The sequence below is a fragment of the Sinohyriopsis cumingii genome, chromosome 4 (genome assembly GCF_028554795.1).
Source record: "Sinohyriopsis cumingii isolate HCF-2022 chromosome 4, ASM2855479v2, whole genome shotgun sequence".
In the NCBI taxonomy this organism is placed as follows: Eukaryota; Metazoa; Mollusca; class Bivalvia; order Unionida; family Unionidae; genus Sinohyriopsis; species Sinohyriopsis cumingii.
The window spans coordinates 100,019,918-100,040,073 of NC_142964.1; the positions used below are offsets into that span (position 1 = coordinate 100,019,918).

At 35.3% G+C, this 20,156-nt stretch overlaps 2 protein-coding genes across 9 annotated transcripts in view; one reads left to right on the forward strand and one right to left on the reverse strand.

Annotated features, from left to right (window-relative positions):
- LOC149801763 (focadhesin-like) overlaps positions 1–20,156 on the reverse strand; it is a 596,289-nt gene that overhangs the window by 515,700 nt on the left and 60,433 nt on the right. The gene's annotated exons all lie outside the window — the stretch shown is intronic.
- Positions 1–20,156, forward strand: part of LOC149801765 (FMRFamide receptor-like) — a 146,124-nt gene that overhangs the window by 105,105 nt on the left and 20,863 nt on the right. The window lies entirely within an intron of this gene.

Below are 20,156 nucleotides of genomic sequence, written 5' to 3' on the forward strand. Positions count from 1 at the left end.
GACTAAGTTCTGGTCCATGAGGAAATTCATCCCCAAGTAAACTAAGTCCTAGGAATGAATGAGTTTTGACTTCTCACGTCTTCCAAAAGGAAAAATACTATTAAGTCAAGGAGCAGCTACAAAATGACACACACACACACACACACACTCTTGAGCCCACAAAGATAGTGGTCAAGAGCCCCATGTTTTTTTAAATATCACTGAATGACAGCTGGTGGCAGACTGATGGAACCAGAGGCATTTGGGGACTGGATGGTACCTTTACCCCTACCCTTTTCCTTTCCAAAGCAAGAAGAATGATTAGGCACAAAAAAATGCTTGTCATCAATACTAATTAAGCTTATTATTTTATTTCCCTCTCAGCAATAAGACCATATTTAAATTTTCTGCAAAAAGATTAAACTGGATGAATTACTTTGTTATTACTATATTGATTTGTCATAAATTACGTTTAACTCTCACATGTGCATGGTATATTCTGTAATTTAGTGTTGCAAACTAAATATTTTTTTCAGCCACTCGAATCGTTTGAACATCAGGTTCATTTTAGATTTCTTTGTACAAAAAAGACAGAACAAGAACACAAATTTAACTTTATTTAGATTTCTCATTAAGCATGCATTAGAAAATCCAGCTTTAAAACATGCATTACATTGTGTATAATCATTAAGGCCACACATTCTTATTTTAGGAAATGACTTCACATTGTTGCTTAAAAAAATAGATTGACTGCAGTGATTTTAAAATCATACCATTAGCTGAGCAAAACTTTTCCTTATTTATATAATGAGCTAAATTGATTTCAAAATAAATCTTGGATTTACACATGACACAACTATTATGAAAAATTATTGTTTTATACGACTGAAATAATACTTCCCTTCTAAATTCAGTAGTCCCTCTCTATAAAGCACAAATTATACCACTCTCCCTCAATATAAAGCACATCATTATACCATTGTCCCTCTATAAAGCACCTCATTATACCACTGTCCTCTATATGGCACCTCATTATTCCACTGTCCCTCTCTATAAATCGCCTCATTATGCCACTGTCATCTCTATAAAGCACCTTAATACACTTGTATCTCTCTATAAAGCACCTGGTTATACAATTTCTCTCCCTATAAGCAACTGATAATACCAGTCCCTCTCTATAAAGAACCTGATTTTGCAGTAGTTAAAAATACTTCGTTATATCAGTCCCTCCACACAAAAAATCACTGTACCACTGTCACTCTATATAAAGCACCTCATTATACTACTGCCCCTCTCTATAAAGCACTCCATTATACCATACATGTCAACACTGAGAGATGTATAAGCATAATTTTTGCTAATACAAGTTGCAAAAAAGCATAATCTGAGCACAAAAAGTGTACTTGATATAGTACTAACATTAGTACCCCAACTTAGCTTAGATATTACATGCCAAAATTGCATCACACTAATTGAAAAATGTAATTTTTTTACTACTAACCTGGATCTGCAGGTCAAAATACTTGGCACAAAATAGGTAGAATCCATGTGGATTAAAACCAGAATACAAACAGAAAACATATAGAAAAATTATTTATATTCAACACTCACTTTAACTAGTTTACATCTGTAACTTTTGCTGAATGATCATGAAGCCCACAGATTCTGCCCTCAATGTGATTGCTGTATTGCATCACTCTTATATTCTTCTTTACAAATTTCTAAAGCGGTGTTGAATTATCCTTTTTCTGATCAGATATGTTTTGAAGATTAAAAAGAACTATCTGGTCTAAGAATTTTCACCCATAAGTCAATGCATAAAAGTCCATTTTGCTTAATTTCTAATGCCACTGTCTGTGATTGTACAGACTGGTCCACTACCTAAATTCATTATCAAAATAACGAATCTATGAGGCAGAGTTTCAAATTAAAGAAACCCATCTGTTTTCTTAGAAATGGGTCATGTAATTCCTATAAATAGAAAACTAGGAAAGTACATACAGCTCTATGATGGACAAATTAACTCTTATGCTAATCTTATGTAGCAGTCTTTCTGTTTTATTAATATTCTCATTTTATTTTTATGATGACTGAAATTAAAGAGATGATAATATAATTAAAAACACACTTTAATTGCCTTATTTTAATTTTATTTTTTTAATATATTGGAAAAGCATAACCCATATACAGTGGATAAAAAGCATGATGATTATGCCAAAAGCAAAATGGTTGGCATGTACTGTATATTTTATACCACTGTCCATCTCTATAAAGAACCTCATTATACCACTGACACCTCAATCAATCACCTCAATGTACCTGTCCCTCTCTACAATGCACCTGAATATACCACTGTACTACTCTGTAAAGAGCCTCAATATTCAATGTACCTAAAAACACTCCATTATACCACTGTCCCTCTATAAAGAACCTCATTGTACCATTGTCCCTCTGTATAAATCACCTCATTATACCTCTGAAATTCTATAAAGCACTTCTCATTTGCATGTCATCAGATTTTTGTTCATATTCAAAATACTTTGTTAGAACAGGACATGGACTTTGGGAGTTAGATGGGGTGGTTGATGTGTTAAAACTGATCAAAAACTGCTGCATACCGACTACCACTAAAGCACCAAAAGTCAATTTCTCTGCGTCAGGTCAGATTTTTTTTCCACAGGCAAGTTAATCCATCACAACCATAAGGCAGTGAATTAAATAGTGGATTGTTCATTTGAGTGGGAGTAGTGCTAACAATATCACAGAAAATCTTAACTCAAATGAAGGAAAACAATGTCAATTTTTTTATATTCAATAATAATATATTTTGTGTGAAATTACTAGAAAACAAAAAGCATGCAAATACATACAATTACAATACTGGCCCAACAAAACCTAACCCCTATAAGAAATAGTAGGAAACCCATGTCCCAACATGTATGAAACTTAGACTGAACCATGATTTTACATGACAATGGTTTAAGTAATATACATGCAGATTCCTAATGGGGGAGACGGTCTGGTCTTGAAGGGTGGAAATGATAACAGCTTGGCAAGGGTTTCAATTCATTAGCTACAAAAAAAAGACTGACACAGTAGCAAATATCAATATACAACAAATAATACTGACAGGAAAGGGATATTTAATTCCTAGCATGTTAGGATCAAGGCTTACCCATAACCAGTTATAATAATAAAAAGTCAGGGTACATCAACACCAAGAGGGTGGATACAGTGTGGCATCTATGGTGGTCCCTTAAAGAACATGTGAGTTGTACAGACTGTCTGGATGGTAATTGTCCACCTAATGGGAGGATGTACAGACATCAAACAGCGCAGGTTTTTCATCACACAAAAAAATTACACAACAGCTAACTTATGTATTATGACTGAGTATAAAACTGAACCTAAAGCAATTTTTTTTAAAAATCTCCAACATCTGTAGTATCATTGCCCCCTACCCTGTTATAAAGTTATGAAAGCACAGAATTCTGGTGTTTAGACAATAACTAATATACAATTCTTACCATGTCAGAGTGAAGACTTATCCATAACCAGTAACAATATGGAACATATGGGTAACTTAACACCTTGGGGGTGCAAAACTAATCTAGATGGTCCCTTAAAGAACAATAATCTGATAAGAGGCTAAATACCAGATGGAAAATAAATACAGATAAGGAATAACTGTAGCACAGAGATATTAAATTTTATTGAATAAATGACTGCAACACAAATATAGCACTATCAAATGGCTATTTTTCTCTGGTCACATTGTGCATATGTGCATTAAAATGGCATCTTTGAACATTCTGCACGTTGGTAAGCAAGTTACATGGGTGAACAGTATCTGTTGACTCTAAGGAACGTTGTACTGGCATAAACATATAAGGTTTATCATCAAAAAAATAGAGTAAGCTACACAATAGCTACTGTATTATTGCTATTAAATTAAATAATTTTGAACCTACAGCAGATCTGTTGAATCTCCAGCATCCACAGAATCTTGGCTCTGCCCCACCCCACCCTCACCCTGCAGTCATACAGTTAAAACAGGTAACAGCTTTGAAATAAAGCTATCAATATGTCAAACTCCAATACTTTACCTCTTCCTACAGACTGCCAACCAATTTCTTGATGTAAGGCATCTGGTAATTACAGACACACTGAAAGTTTGTAGGAAATTCAATTCTTATATCTATCACCTACATCTAGCACTGCCCGTAGTCATCTATAGTTTACTGAGTCCACTGTTTATAACTCCAACATTTTTCAACCATTTGAAAACAAAATTTTCAGTATATGATGTAAATTCTTGTAATTATTATTGCCAAATTTCTCAATAGAAAAGAGTTATGGTTTTAATTTCATAGAACAAGACCTGCTAATGGGAAGGCATAATTATCTCAAGTTCAAATTCAAGAGTGTTCCTATTAATAAAGTGGTCATCCTTGCAAACAAATAATGTCAATGTGCTGGTGGATGTCAGCAACCTGACTTGATTACAGAGGTTATAAATAATTTTTAAATTTTTTTAAAGCAATTAAATATTTTATATTTCCCAAAGAAAGATTTTTTTGCCCATCAGTTAATGTACCATTGGGATTTGTCTCGACAAAGGAATGTAACTGTCTTTACCATTGTTTATATTTATAATTTCTACCCACTATTCATTGATCAGCGTGAAAGGTCACATTACCACATGACTTATTTCTCATATTCTGCATTCAGACAACAGACTTTTCATCTAATACTAGGATTATAATGAATGCTATAAAAATAAATATACTGTATTATTGTATATAATAAAGGTTAAATGGTCCCTGGTGTCAAATGATACAGAGAATACACAACTGCAGGCAAATTTTAATAGCCACTTTTTGCTCAAAATGTAAAGTTTCATGAAATTGTGCCAATAGCTACTAGGCAGACATAAAATCAGGTAATAAGCTGCAGAGGTTATAATATTCTCTTGCAAAACAATTAAATTCCGAATGCTTGCAATAAATTCTAACAATAAATTACTGTAATGGCATGTAAAAAGAAATGAATAACCAATCACACAATAATTATTTGCACAAATGATATTAAACAGAAATAGGGCTTTTAATTTACTAGAATATGGAAATGAATGTATTGACATACCAGCTATGCTCACATCATACAAGGTAAATCCATTGACAAACATGGACCCTCAACTTTTGTCGCATAATGCAGCAGCACATCAGAGTCTATGTTGTTTTTATTGTTCTAATTAGTATTCAGAAATATCAGAGATCCAGATCTGCTAGTTCATCATATGATGACTGAGTAATACCTACGTAGCTTGCAGTAGGATTCAACCTGTAGGCATGTACAGAGTGTAGTTGAAAAATCTCAACAAAACAATTAACTCACTTGCTAAAATTTTAACTTTCCCTGATTAAACTTTTACACAACCAAGTATTACAGACATAAAAACTGATGATGTTAAACAATGAATTTATAAATGTCACATTATGCAAACTGTCCAGGTGTCTAACCATCAATGCAGCAAAGGTGCCTTTGTCAGACAAGCCAAGTGTCATTTCATAATGTGATGATGGCTAGTGGTAGTTGATAATGTGATTTGTCTGGCTTTTTGGGGGTTTGTTTCTGTTTTCTTTTATTTCTTTTGATTTCTTGTGTTGGTTTTAATGGCACGTTTAACACATTATTGGCTATATTGCCAAGGAAATGGAGCTAAGTGCATTTTCCAGGGACTCACAGAGGCAGCATACCTATGTGGATATCAAACCCACAATCCTTTGGATTATGAGTCTAATGCTCCACCAACTGAGCTACTATAGCTCAAAAAAAATTGACCTTATTTGATGACCCATGTAATATAAAAGTGAACAAGTGCATGATGACTGGTGGTAGAAAAGAAAAATTTGATGATTCATCAATAGACTTGATACAATAAATGGCATGAAAGTTTACGGTAGGTACATGAAGTATGGGAAATGAGTATCAATGGTATCTATGTAGCCATTTTAAAACATTTTCCCTAGTTACTTCTTTATTGCTGACAATTACAGACTGGTTTTCTAATAACTAACTACAATCACACAGACCTATAACAAAAGCCTCTGATTAATTTAAAGCCTATGATCAATTTATGATAAGACTTTAATCACCAGCCTACAATTATTATTACTGGTAGGTACTGCAAAATAAATGGTAAAATTAGGTTTTTGCAAATGCAATGAAAATGTTCAATTAGTGCAGTTGCATATATTCGATTTAATGCTGTATTTTGTTTATGCTGTTTGTAGAAATGGGTATCAGTTTCATCTCAGCTTCTCTACATACTTATGTGCGCATGTACACATTACATATGTATGTATGTATGTATGACACATTACATGTAAGTGAAGATTATTTTTACCATGTAATTAATACACCTGTCAAATCTGGTGCCTTCCCTATAAGATGCAGACTTGCAGTAAGGTTTCCATAGTTTTCTGCTACCCTAGTGGCCACTAGAGGTCCCTGGGGGTCAAAGCTTAGTTGTCAAAAATGCACCAAATGCTCTTTCATCTCAATTATATTCTTCATTGTAATTATTGTGAAGTTCTATGTGACCCACTGTTATGCGTTAGGGTGGAATGCTCCCAATATTTATTTGAATTACTATGGAATTCCCACCCTGGCTCATTTGTAGGAAGTGAAATTAGTGATAGAGAGAGGTAAAGCTCAGAGCCCCCAGTCAGCAATACCGACGATTAAATTATTAAGAACACAAAGGTGAAATTCAAAGAATAACAATTTAATTCAAATTAAACAATATTAATTTCTCAACCAATCTTCTTCCTCTCGACCATGTAACAACCTATTTCATCACGTGATTATAGTGTGGGATGGCTTTACCCTGTACTTGGTTTCTACTCATCTGTGTTTACTCTGCCAATTCCTTTCCTCCTTCCGGCGTTCTCCATACTATGTTCTTCCTATCCTCTTCCCCTTTTGTCTCCTCTTCTCCTCCTCCTTCTCTCTCTCTTTCTCCAGCAACTAGGCTTGTTCTCAGCCTACTGCCTTGTTCTATCCTGTCTCTCTGAGACTCGGGACTTGACTACCCAGTAGTTCTGTCCCCAAAAGCTTCCTTTACGAAGCTTTCTGTCCTTGAATGTACCAAGGTTTTTCCCGCCAAATCACAAGTGGCTCCTGGAGTTATTGCTACAACTTGTAAGCATGATGCTTCACAATGACTCATTTGTTCCCAGCCCAAATGACTGTTAAATTCTGGTTCGAACTGATGGCCCCACCCTTCCTCAGCTCTGATTGGATATCAATTCTACCCCAGTTGGTCCAGCTTAACAGACGAGCCTCAGGCCATCTGTCAATGCAGGGAGATTTACAACAGTAACGAGGGTCCTTTGTTCTAGCACAAAGCTTCCAACGTCTACATACGAGTTTTGACACCTACCGGAGTGGCTCTTGTACAAACACGAGTCGCCAATACAGTGCAGGGTTGACATACTCATGGCGCTAACCCATTCCTTTGTTCCTGACTTATGTAATCTCGGGCAGGCAAACGTGACAATTATGGTAGTTTTTACATTTTCAAAATCTATTATAATATGTCATGCATTGCTCCTGACTCCCTAGTTGTTGAAAAAATGATCAACAAAGGGGTCAACAATGTCAAAAAGTAAGAAACTCCAAGAACTAAAATGGATTTAATATGTTCTTCTCATCGATGCTTTGGGCACAAGTTAAAAAGTCAAAAACAAGAATACCTCAATGGGACTTAAGTGCTATTATGAAATAAATTTCCTGGAATACAAGATATGACAAGTTCTTCTTTTAAACTGCTAACCATTCACTCTGGCAACCATACAGGACCAACAAAAGATTGTTATAAGTTTTGTGTTGAAAACTCCATGCCAATATAACCATCCATTCATAAGTAGCTTAAGCAAGATTTTAATCAAGGCCATCATGGCAGCCATGTTTGTTATAAAATTGGCACCATATTCATTTAGGACCAAGTAGATATTATAAAATGTCTTTTGGTGGAAATCTCGTGTCAATATCAATTCAGGATAAGATTTTCAAGATGGCCATATTGGAAATCAGATCAGTACTACTTTTATTTAAGAACAACTAACCTCTATAAGAAGTCTTTTGATAAAAACCCTATGTGACTATGACTTTTCATTTAGGAGGACAGCTGAAAAAAAAATGATTTTCAAGACAGCTACCATGGCAGCCAATTATTGATATCAAAACAGATCCATTTTCTTTTCAGACCCACTAGACAACATAAAAATAATTTGTCTTGTGGATGCAATCCCCATGCTGATATAACTTTCCATTCAGGAGAAGTAGATGGTCTTTAAGATGGCCACTGGGGCATCCATATTGGATATCAGATCAACACCATTATTTTCATAATCCTTTGACTTGGCATGGATAAAACAGCATTATCACCCTGGTGCTAGCAAGAGCAGTACTCTTTACACAGAAACAAAATTATGTGACACAGTGTTATAAACTAGCTCTTTTACCCTCCACAAGTCCTCCTTTCACTTGTGCTATATGAGAGGATGTAAGTATATATAACAAGTCACTGAAATAACCAAGAGGATGGTATTTATTGTGAGTGTAGAAATTCAATTAATATCTTGTTTCAATATTAATTAAACTGCTAACTTTGAATGCTGTTCTAGTAAAATTGCCCAAACTTTATGATTTAACACCAGTATATAGCTGCTGATATGGATGATGCCACTCATCCTGTCTGACTCAGAGAAGTCTGAGTTTTGGGGGTTCGCTAATAATGAAACTGGAGCACATGTGGAAGCATCCTCGATGGTGAAAGGAAAGAAAACTCCCAAAACTGAAAAAGGTTAAAAACCAATGCTAAAAAAGGCAACACTTGCCTCTAAGGAAAAGTGTGTGATTATCAAACCTGCATTGAAAGGGATAATTCTTCTAAAAATTATCTTGTGGATGGTCAACCCAGTAGCAAGGTGGGGATAGTAAATGAAAAAGGGTAGACTGGGCAGAATTTAGTGGTCTTGCATAAATTAAACCCCCCAAAATATTGGATTTTTGCATGAATTATTGGGCATTAACCTTAACCATTGTAACACCTGCGATACTTTTGCTGCTACAGATAATGAAATTTAGAACAAAACATGTTAGTTGCTGTCCCTGAGAAATCACTATCAAATTCCTACACTCCACTTAGAGTTGTTTCAAATACATCGATGTCAGGAATCTGAATGAAACCCACTTTGATAAAAGGTGACTGAAGAAAATACAGTTGCTCATATATATGACACTGATCAGAATTTTATAGATGAACCATGGGAGTTGCCTAACTTAAAAGTACCGCAGTTTGGGGGGAAAATTTCAGTGTGACACAACTGATTAACTCATTAAAGCCTCAAACACCGTGTTTACATGGCAGGAGGTAGTAGCCTACTGCCAAGCTCTATAGCATCAAGGTCATGTACGATACACTAAAGTGGGTGGAATTGTAGAAAGGTAGACAGATGTAGCTCTACAATGATACCAAAAAATCTGGAAGTTCTAGTTGCACTACAAAATACAAAGGGAAAAACCTCAGAATTTGATTTTGTGTCTGGATTTTAGACTTTTTGGTCTCAGATCTAAGGCAGACCGGTCTGAACTGCACACAGATGAACCTTTGCAAAAAGTAGGACAAGATGGGCATTTGGAATAAAGAGTGGTCTTATTACAAAAATCATTTTCTGACCACGGGCGAACTGCAGTTTTGGTGAAGCAAAAAAAAAAAAGAACTCCAACTTTTACCCTTCTGCTCAAGCGCAAGCAAAATAACCAATGAAAAACTATGTTTTTAACACAAATAGGCATTAAGTTAATGGAAAATCACTTGGAAGTTGATGTATTAGGATGTATTCAGAAATAGCCCACAAAATGTGTTTCCTACTGTAATTTCAGATACGTTCTATTCGTGAAAAGGGTGATAATTTCAAATCTGTTCATTGTACCTACACTGGATGGGAAATTCTGACCAGTCATAAATATGAAGACTGAATGATTTTGTCACCTTCAAACATTTTAAGCAAAATCATGTTTCTGATGATTTGGAACTAATACAAGAAAACTGTTTTTTTCACACCTATTGAACTGAAAGCTGTTTATTTCAGTGTTGCTGTACATACTAAGTTTCAAATATATATCTCAAATTTCAGTGGAATGGAATACTTTATAAATCTGTTTGTTTACCTTTGGAGATTTCCAGTGCACCAAGGATCTTCACAAAATTCTGTATTCATGGTTAAGAAAACTAGATATTTGTTCCTCTTACTACACAGATGACTCCATCAAAATGAATATGTGCACAGTCTTGCGTCTTGAAAATACAAATACCGGAAAAGAGTGTGTGTGTGATTTGGAGTTTTGGATTTTTAACGTAGCTTTAACCTATTAATGAAGAGCACCTAGTAAGGCATCTGTCAGTACTGTTTTTATAAGTCTTTGGTACGGCCGAGGTTCAAACCCGCAAAATCGAGCATCCAATACCGGAAAAGATAATATCTGTTGGGTGTATTATTAATCATGAGAAATCTCACCTTATCTCATCTCAGAGAATTAACTTCTTTGGACATCTTATTGAGTCATTACAGTTTAGAGTCTTCCTTACAGATGCAAAAGTTCAAGAAAGTATAAACATTCCCAACCAGTTGTTGGACAAGACATCCATTTATGTAAGATATCATCACTTATTGGTCTACTTATTAATGCTTTTCAAGCAGTTTTAGAAGGGCCAAAGCATTATTGCTATTTGGAATGAGACAAGGTTCTTGGTCAGAAAACAGCAAGACCAAAATTAAAATGGTGGTCTGAGAACATTCAAAAATGTAATGGCACAAGTATCAGACCCAAACCAGAAGAAAAAAATTTTCTCCCAATTGATGCATCCACACTAGAGTGGGGTGCTGTTTCAAAAGAATCCAATCATTCTGCTGGTGGCCATTGCTCAAATGACAAATCCAATCAGTCTGTTTGTGACTGTTGGTCAAGTGAAGAATCCAATTATCACATTCATAAGTCAGGTCAAACTGCAAAGAACAAAGATCCTGATCTACCATAGCATAATGCCCCTGCAGATTAGGATCCATTTTGTTTGTTCTACTGATTACTCCTAATGCACAGACCCATATCTGCTGGCATATTGTGCAATGGCTGATCTGGGTCTGTGCAGTTTGCAGCTGGACTCGACTCATAAGTGCAGACAGAAAGAAAGTACCAGAAACAGAAATGTAACCCATATACTGAAAGGATTTACTGGTAAACTGAGAGAAATCTGCAATGTGTTTATGTAAATTATTATTGTAAACACAATATCATATGACTCAAATTTAAGAAAATCAGACTGCATTATTTTATTCAAACAATCAGTCAGAAATTGTTTATTATCTTAGACTAGAGACACTGGACCCATCTGCTTCAGTCACTACTTTACAAAGATAAAGTTCTCAGTAATTAAGGGAAATTTATTCAATCGGAATTTCCTAATAATAAACATTTCCTGTTTACACACAAGATGGACTCAACCCATTGTGTTTGTTATTGTAACTTATTTCCTGTGAGTTGTAATGATAGCTTCTTTTAAATGCATTTATAAACTTAATATAATTTATATTCTGATGGAATCTAATACAAATCCTTGTCCGTAGTATTTGCTCAATATTTTGGTATGGATCAATAATTTCTCTATTTTGGTATGGATCAATAATTTCTCAATATTTTGGTTTTGGTCTATTCTTAAAATGAGAAATATATTTTATGGACTTAAATTTTTTACATTTACCTTTTTATTTTTGTTTTAAGAATAATGAATTTTAGCTTCATTATCTTGAATCTTTCATCTTGCAGTATCAGTACATGTTTATCTTCCTAAAACTTTTGTTTACATTCATATTTACATTTTTAGGATTTAACTTTGAATCAGCTATATATAGCCAGTTTTTTGCTGACATGCTGTTAAATTCCATCCATCCATCCATCCACACACACACACACACACACACATGTATGCACATGCACAAACATACATACAAACTCAAAAGCATGATACATCAAGGATTATAAATGAACACAGCATCACAAATTCTCTTCAAGAGGAGTTATTTTTAGTGAGGCTATTCCAAATTAATGAAAAACAGCTAGCAAAAATTGGAGCACGCAAATGATTATTTTTCTTTTTTGTCTTCATGAAATTAAAAACCCTGGAAAGAACCACCAACCCACGAGAAGCTACCGGCAAGCTTTCTCACATAACCACACTGGCTGAGTCCGAGACTTTCAGCAGGCTGAATAAGTCTGCCAAAAAGAGGTCAGCATGTGAGGTTATGGTTACAGCGACCTAGCCTTTTGCTCTAAGAATTCTGGAGTTTTCACTAGAAAGTGCTTCTTCAGCATCTAAGGTGGACAAGGGCAAACCTTCCATCTGCCTAGAGCATCTTGGGGAAAAAGGTCCATCCACCTCCCTCTTCTTGACCTAACTTCATAACATAATCAAGGTCCACAGCCAGCAGCAACGATCTCACCACCATGCAGCCAAGAAAGATAAGATCAAGGCTGTTGTGGGAATAAAAGGATAGAAGGATGCTGACCCCATCACTTTCCCTAATCTAGCATCTGTAAGCTGATTCCCAGTTCCCCAGGAAGAAAACAGCAGCATAAAACAAGGGGAAACTGACCCAATCCCTATTCTTGTACCATAGGGGCTCCAATGACCAATGACCAGAGCCCAGTACATGGTGCCCAGTCACCAGATATGTACCCATCAGGTAACTCAGATCTGTTGGAAGACCCTTCCCGAGACGTGATAAACTTAGATCTGAGCTATCCTTTTACTGGGGTTTTGATTCCGTTGCAGCAATAGGCCACAAGAACTGAAAAGGTGCTACTCCCCTATGGGGTGGGGCATGAACCACTTTCAGCCAATACCAAGATGTGGGCCAGTGGAAGATGCTGCTCCCTGTTCATTGGAGTGGGGTTTGACTTGCTCTCTGCCCTTCTGGATGATAGAGGTTGCTTATCCTTCTTGAGGGGAGGGCACAATTCATTCGCTGTCCAAGTGGAAAAAAGAGCATGCTGCTCCTATCTCTTGGGAAGGTATGACTCAATGCTCTCTACCCTCACAGATGGGAAGGGTGCTGCTCCTCCTTAACTGGGTGGTATAACTCACTCTTCACCCATTTATAATCTCCCTTGAGAAGGTTCCACTAACCCTAAGAGTCTACAGAGAGACTTGGGTAATCCTTCTCTGAGACCCAAGGGACTCAGAGAATGAGAACCCCAAAAACTTTGAAGAAGATGAAGAAACTTTCTCCCTAGCTTTACCAGGTCATGAGATCCTGGACCTCAACCAACCATAGACTGCAGAAGGAACCTGTCCTCTCATAGCATGTGCAAGATAAGCATGTGGGGGGTGGGGTGTTCCAATGGGATTCCTTTGGTCACACCTACCCACACCTGCTTAAACAATGTTCCTGGATAAGAAAGCTGACAAGAACGTCTATGCAACAAAAAAGTACACACAAGGAGACAGCTGAACATTTTTTATGCAACAAAAAGTATACACAAGGAAATGCTTACACCAATTCTATGCTAATACAATAATTTCAGCAAGAAGTCACCTTACCTTGGTGTTCTGACACAGATTCAATGCTAAACAGAAAGCAATGCTAAGCTCAGTACAGAAAAAAAAAAGACAAGTCAACCAGGCTTAATGAAAGTTAGTCGACTACTAAATTTGCAAAAAAAAAGTAGATTATGATTGGTAATAATAGGAAAAAAATCAAAGAAAGCTATCCAAAACTAATATTGGAAAAGACCTTATGTTCGGTAGCCATGCACAAGCTCTGAAGATAAAAGGTGGTGTGCGACCTGCATATAAAAATAGCACAATTCATAATATGCGTAAGGTGAATTAAATGGTTGATAAAGAACAATAAAATGGATAAAGGCAAGTCTGTGTACTGGAAATTATAGAAAGATAGGAAAATTGAAACAAAATAGCTACTAATGTGCTATGAAAGGCAAAATAAAAAGCCACACCATCCACCATGTTTATGGAACAATTGCTAAAAAGTTGTAAGAGCGATTAAAAGTAAGATAAATCTCAGAGTATAATCCTAACATTTATGAAGTACTAAATATACTGTCTGACCACAAAGCAATGGGTAAATCTTCTTGACAAAAACAATGTTGGACATTGCAACACATCAATAGAGAAAAGAATAAAATGGATAGTACACATGGGCAACAATGTACGGGGATCAGGTGTGATCCATTGTTCTGGAATCTTCTGGTATACCCTAATAAGAGGACAAATTTTTATTGTTTGATCAAGTACCAACTAAACAGAAACAAGAATGGAATTATTAAAACATTTTTTAACCTCATCTTGCATATTTCAGAAACAGGGTTTCTCAAAATTAATCAAATAATAGTGGGCTTTATTTTTTAACATTGTTTTCTTTATCTTGTATATTTTAGGAGACAGGTTCCAAAAGAAATAAAAAAAAATACCTTGGTGTGCATGGCCTTGTATGCTATAGGATACATTCAAGATACACACTTTCCTCAAAATAGATTGTGAAAAGTTTTTTTATTATTTCAGTAACTGATAAATTGTTTGGTGATCATTTCTGATAATTTATTATTATATACAGTTAGATACCATGTGGCTGCCAGAGTACTGTGGAAATCACTCAGTACTCTTGTCTGTTGCTACATGACCATACTATGGGATTTCTAGAGTGGCTATGTGTTTGAGAAGGCTCTGCTCATGAAACAAAGAAAAGGTTATAGACAGAACACACAGGCCATGTGGAGAGTGTGTGTGATTTGGAATTTTAATGTAGCTTTAACAATTTTTCAGTCCTATCGTTACGATGTCTGCAATGTGGCAGTTTATAGTGATGTTTAGCACTAGGGCATCAGGCCACAGACATGTAGCATGATGTCCCACCTAGTCTCATTATCCTGACACCAGGCCAACCACTCCTAACACTAACCTCTTAATGCTGAGCACAAATCGAGGCAGCTGTTAGAACCAATTTTTTATAAGTCTTTAGTATGACTCAGCCAAGGATCGAACCCACAACCTTCCGCATCCAAGGTGGACGCTCTAACCACTAGGCCACCGGAGTGGTCGTCATGTGGAGAAGTACCTGGTAACACATGGTTGAGTCCCACTGGTATTCCGATGTATAGTAGAGGTACCAAACAAAATAAGATAACACGCACTTACAGATGTCAAATATATATTTAGTCTGAATCATGAATGAGATTAAATACTGAATAATTTACAGCAATGGAATTAAGTTTTGCTAGAAACAAGATCCAGTAAAATCACATCTGCAGGAAGTGTAAAGTAACTGAATTCCAGAATAGATGTATCCAAAATTAATGAACATGAGGTATATTTCTTAGGTAAAGAATGAGTAAAAAAAATATACATGATTTGCATAACGTATAGGAAAAGCTACAAATACGCTTGATTTGTGCCAGGTATAGAATGAGTTACAAATATGCTTGATTTGTGTCAGGTATAGAATGAGTTACAAATATGCTTGATTTGTGTCAGGTATAGAATGACTTACAAATACACTTGATTTGTGTCAGGTATAGAATGAGTTACAAATATGCTTGATTTGTGCCAGGTATAGAATGAGTTACAAATATGCTTGATTTGTGTCAGGTATAGAATGAGTTACAAATATGCTTGATTTGTGTCAGGTATAGAATGAGTTACAAATACGCTTGATTTGTGTCAGGTATAGAATGAGTTACAAATATGCTTGATTTGTGCCAGGTATAGAATGAGTTACAAATATGCTTGATTTGTGTCAGGTATAGAATGAGTTACAAATATGCTTGATTTGTGTCAGGTATAGAATGAGTTACAAATACGCTTGATTTGTGTCAGGTACAGAATGAGTCACAAATACACTTGATTTGTGTCAAATAAAGAATGAGTTACAAATACGCTTGATTTGTGTCGGGTATAGAATGAGATACAAATATGCTTGATTTGTGTCAGGTATAGAATGAGTTACAAATACACTTGATTTGTGTCAGGTTCTGAATGAGTTACAAATATGCTTGACTTGTGTATTGAACAAGTTACAAATACACTTGATTTGTGTCAGGTATAGAATGAGTTACAAATATGCTTGATTTGTGCCAGGTATAGAATGAGTTACAAATATGCTTGATTTGTGTCAGGTATAGAATGAGTTACAAATATGCTTGATTTGTGTCAGGTATAGAATGAGTTACAAATACGCTTGATTTGTGTCAGGTACAGAATGAGTCACAAATACACTTGATTTGTGTCAAATAAAGAATGAGTTACAAATACGCTTGATTTGTGTCGGGTATAGAATGAGATACAAATATGCTTGATTTGTGTCAGGTATAGAATGAGTTACAAATACACTTGATTTGTGTCAGGTTCTGAATGAGTTACAAATATGCTTGACTTGTGTATTGAACAAGTTACAAATACACTTGATTTGTGTCAGGTTTTGAATGAATTACAAATACGCTTGATCTGTGTCATGTATAGAATGAATCAAAACTAAATTTGATTTGTCTCAGATACAGAATGATTTACAAATACGCTTGATTTGTGTCTGGTGTAGAACAAGCTGCAAATAAGCTTGATATGTATGTTACAGGTAAAGAACGAGATTGGTAAAATAGTTTGTCTTTCAAGACTGGTGGTCTCACAACATAAGTGGTCTCTCAATACAGGTTTTATTGTTTAGACACTGAAGCTGGCCTATAAAGGTCACATAAGGTGGTCCTTTTATGTAAAATCAACATTACTGCACATCTCAAAATGGCACGATCATTACATTAATATGTCTGATATTGCATCAATTTGTACCATTGTGGACCACTCCGGTCTGGTGTCAGGATAATGTGACTGGGTGGGGCATCATGCTACATGTCTGTGGCATGACGCCCCAGTGCTAGACATCACTATAACTGCCACACTACAGACATAGTTTTACAATAATGCAAAAAACAAAATCCCTAGCATCCACTTCCAATACCAAGTGTGCCAGATCCATGATTTACAGCAATTCCACATGGAATTGCATGACCGATTCTTATACCTGTAGGTGATGGTTGAAGATATGAAAGAGTTTCCATCATGCCCTAATATGTCCAATTCTGAGCTATCTCATTCAGAATTCATACATGAATAATGGATCTGGACAGTAGGTTCCACAATACTGTTAGTATGCATATATAATGCTAGTACCAAGGTCCATCGCTAAGCTAACTAAAGAAACAGTAAACATTTTGCTCAAATAAATTTACTCCCTACCCATCTTATTTTAACACATCCCCTACTCCATGATGGACATGATTCTAAGGTAAAAACAAGAAGGGCATAATTTTTGTGAACATAGTACAAGCACAATGATTTGTCATCAGGCATATCTTCTATTAATGATAATAATATATACAAAGTGCCATGACAATCCATCACACTGTGGGAGGGCAAGTTACGCTAACAAGATTGTGCCAGATAGAAGGATGGGTGGATTGATGGCCACAGTCATAATACATACCTATACCTCTGTAACAAAGAAAATTAACATCAGAAAAATTGCCACTACATTGGAACACCGGTGCAAAAGATAGAATGAAATTGCAATATACATGTGTATTCTTTGTTGGTTTGCAAATGTTACTTTCTGTATTATTTGGAGGCATGCAAATGTGAATGTCTGTATTCTTAGGTGGCTCATTGGTTAATGTGCTGAACTCAGTACAGAAACGTTGGGTTTAAATCCAACCATTCACATCTGCAAGCCATCAAAGAATACAGAAATTCACCTTTGCAAGCCACCTAAGAATACAGAAATTCACATTTGCAAGCCACCTAAGAATACAAAATTTCACATCTGCAAGCCAAATAAGAATATAGAAATTCATATTTGCAAGCCACCTCAGAATACAGAAATTCACAATTGCAAGCCACCTTTCAGAATACAGAAATTCACATCTGCAAGCCACCTAAGAATACAGAAATTCATGTTCGCAATCAACCTTTCAGAATACAGAAATTAACATTTGCAAGTGTTACCTGTTTAGGCTCTTAAAAAAGATAACAAGAAAAAAGTGAAGACAACAAGCTGTGTAGAATTCAACAAATAAAAATTTCAAAAACATAGGGAATTTAAATTTTTAAACACAAAGTGTTCTGAAATACTTTAGCCAAATTTCATATATCCCAAGGATGAGCAACCAATTTTCTTTGCTACGTGTTTAGGCTCTTACAAAACATAACAAGAAAAACGTGAAAACAAGCTTTGTAAAATTTAACAAATAATTTATTTCCCTAGAAAAACAAGGTAAAAATAAAAAAAAAAACAAATAAAATCCAAAAATAATCTAAGAATTACACAATAGAAGTCCTTGTAATAAAAAGTGCGAATGAAACAGAGTTTGAATCCCGATGAAATCCCAAATGGAAGGCGATGACATATGCTGTGATCAGCATCGTATTGATATGTCAACACTTCTTTGTTGAATCACAGAAAATAATATTCCAGTTTTTTAACTCTGTGTAAATTTTGATAAATGTCCTTGTCCAAGAATTAATTCTGAGCACTAGTATTTCCAGGGAAAACAAACTTGAAATCCAAATAATTTGAAGAAAACAAAATAATTAGCACAAAACTAGTTACAACATAAAACACTTTAACTTCTCATGTGTTAAGGCAAGAATAACTGTTATTTCTCAAAACATCAGTAATAAATCTAACTACAACACAAAACAGATGCCCTGATGTGGGTCAATCCTCTGGAGAAAAAAAAACAGTTTGTAACAATAAACACGTTATTTGTCATGTACTCCAAGTATGGCCTCGATTCTACTTTATGAATCTTACTCTAAGAAAGAATAAAAACAAAAAATGAAAAAAGTTGTTTATTACAAATCTTACTGGTTCTGAATCAAGGTCTGGAACTAGGTCAGTATTAGATACAAAGTTTCCATTATTAGTTGTTTATAACTGAAATAAATTTCTGGACAATGTCAAATCCAGTAAATAAAGTTACAATACAATACCATGTAATGGAATATAAAAGGATTCAAACTAACAAACAAACAACTAAATTGAATAAAATGTAAATTAAATCAAATATACATAACACAAGCCTAATCAATTAGGCCACTGAGTGGAGCACCCATAAAAAGCCAGGGGCAAACTCATCAATATGTTTGTCACCCTATGTTTAGTCCATAGTGGTGACCAGGTATAATTACATGTTGTTTTTATTAGTAAACACAGCTGGCACAAAACAGATGCAATGTATTCCATCCAGTTCGGAAGAAAATACTTTAACCAAACTGAAAAGACACAAAAACAAGTATAGACATTTTAATGAAAGCTGCAAGTTATTTTTAAATGTATCAGTGCAAATTTTGAAGAACCATCAACAAATCAGCCAAACAGCAAAAACTTATAAATTGTTTATGGTTTGCAAATTTTTACAAGAAATTAGACTGACCTACACCCGGATGTTACTGGTGTGCTGGAACCTTTCATGTATTTTTATCACCTGACACAATTAACCTGTTAATCAGCTTGTGCCTTGATGCCAAAGGATCATTAAGTTCTCAACAGACAGATAGCAATCTTAGCTGCTGAGTAAGCACTTAATTAGGTTCTCCTGGAATTGTCACAACAGCTGATTGTGCCATGATGTTGTGTGCATATTGTGCCAGTGATGTGCACACACTATGCCATTATTAAAATTAATATTGTATCATATATATTGTTTGAGTTACTGCTTATGAAGTAGACTGAACCTACAGCACATTGGCACTGAGATGGTTTATTTACTTTATTTCCTCATAAAGTGACAGTGACTTGCAGCATCTACTAACATTGTTATGGGAAGCCACTGAAACATCTGAATAATTAAAAGGTGTGCTTGTATTTCTTTTTACTATTTAAGAAAAGAAAACACATACAAAAACATGAATTCTCTGGAATTATTCGTCTTGCTACTCTGTTGTGACAGTCTTTTTAAAGACATAAAAGTTTGCCTGAGATCCATTATCTACTTGACATCTGCCTAACTGCCAAATGCAAAAACAAATTCAGTGAATATTT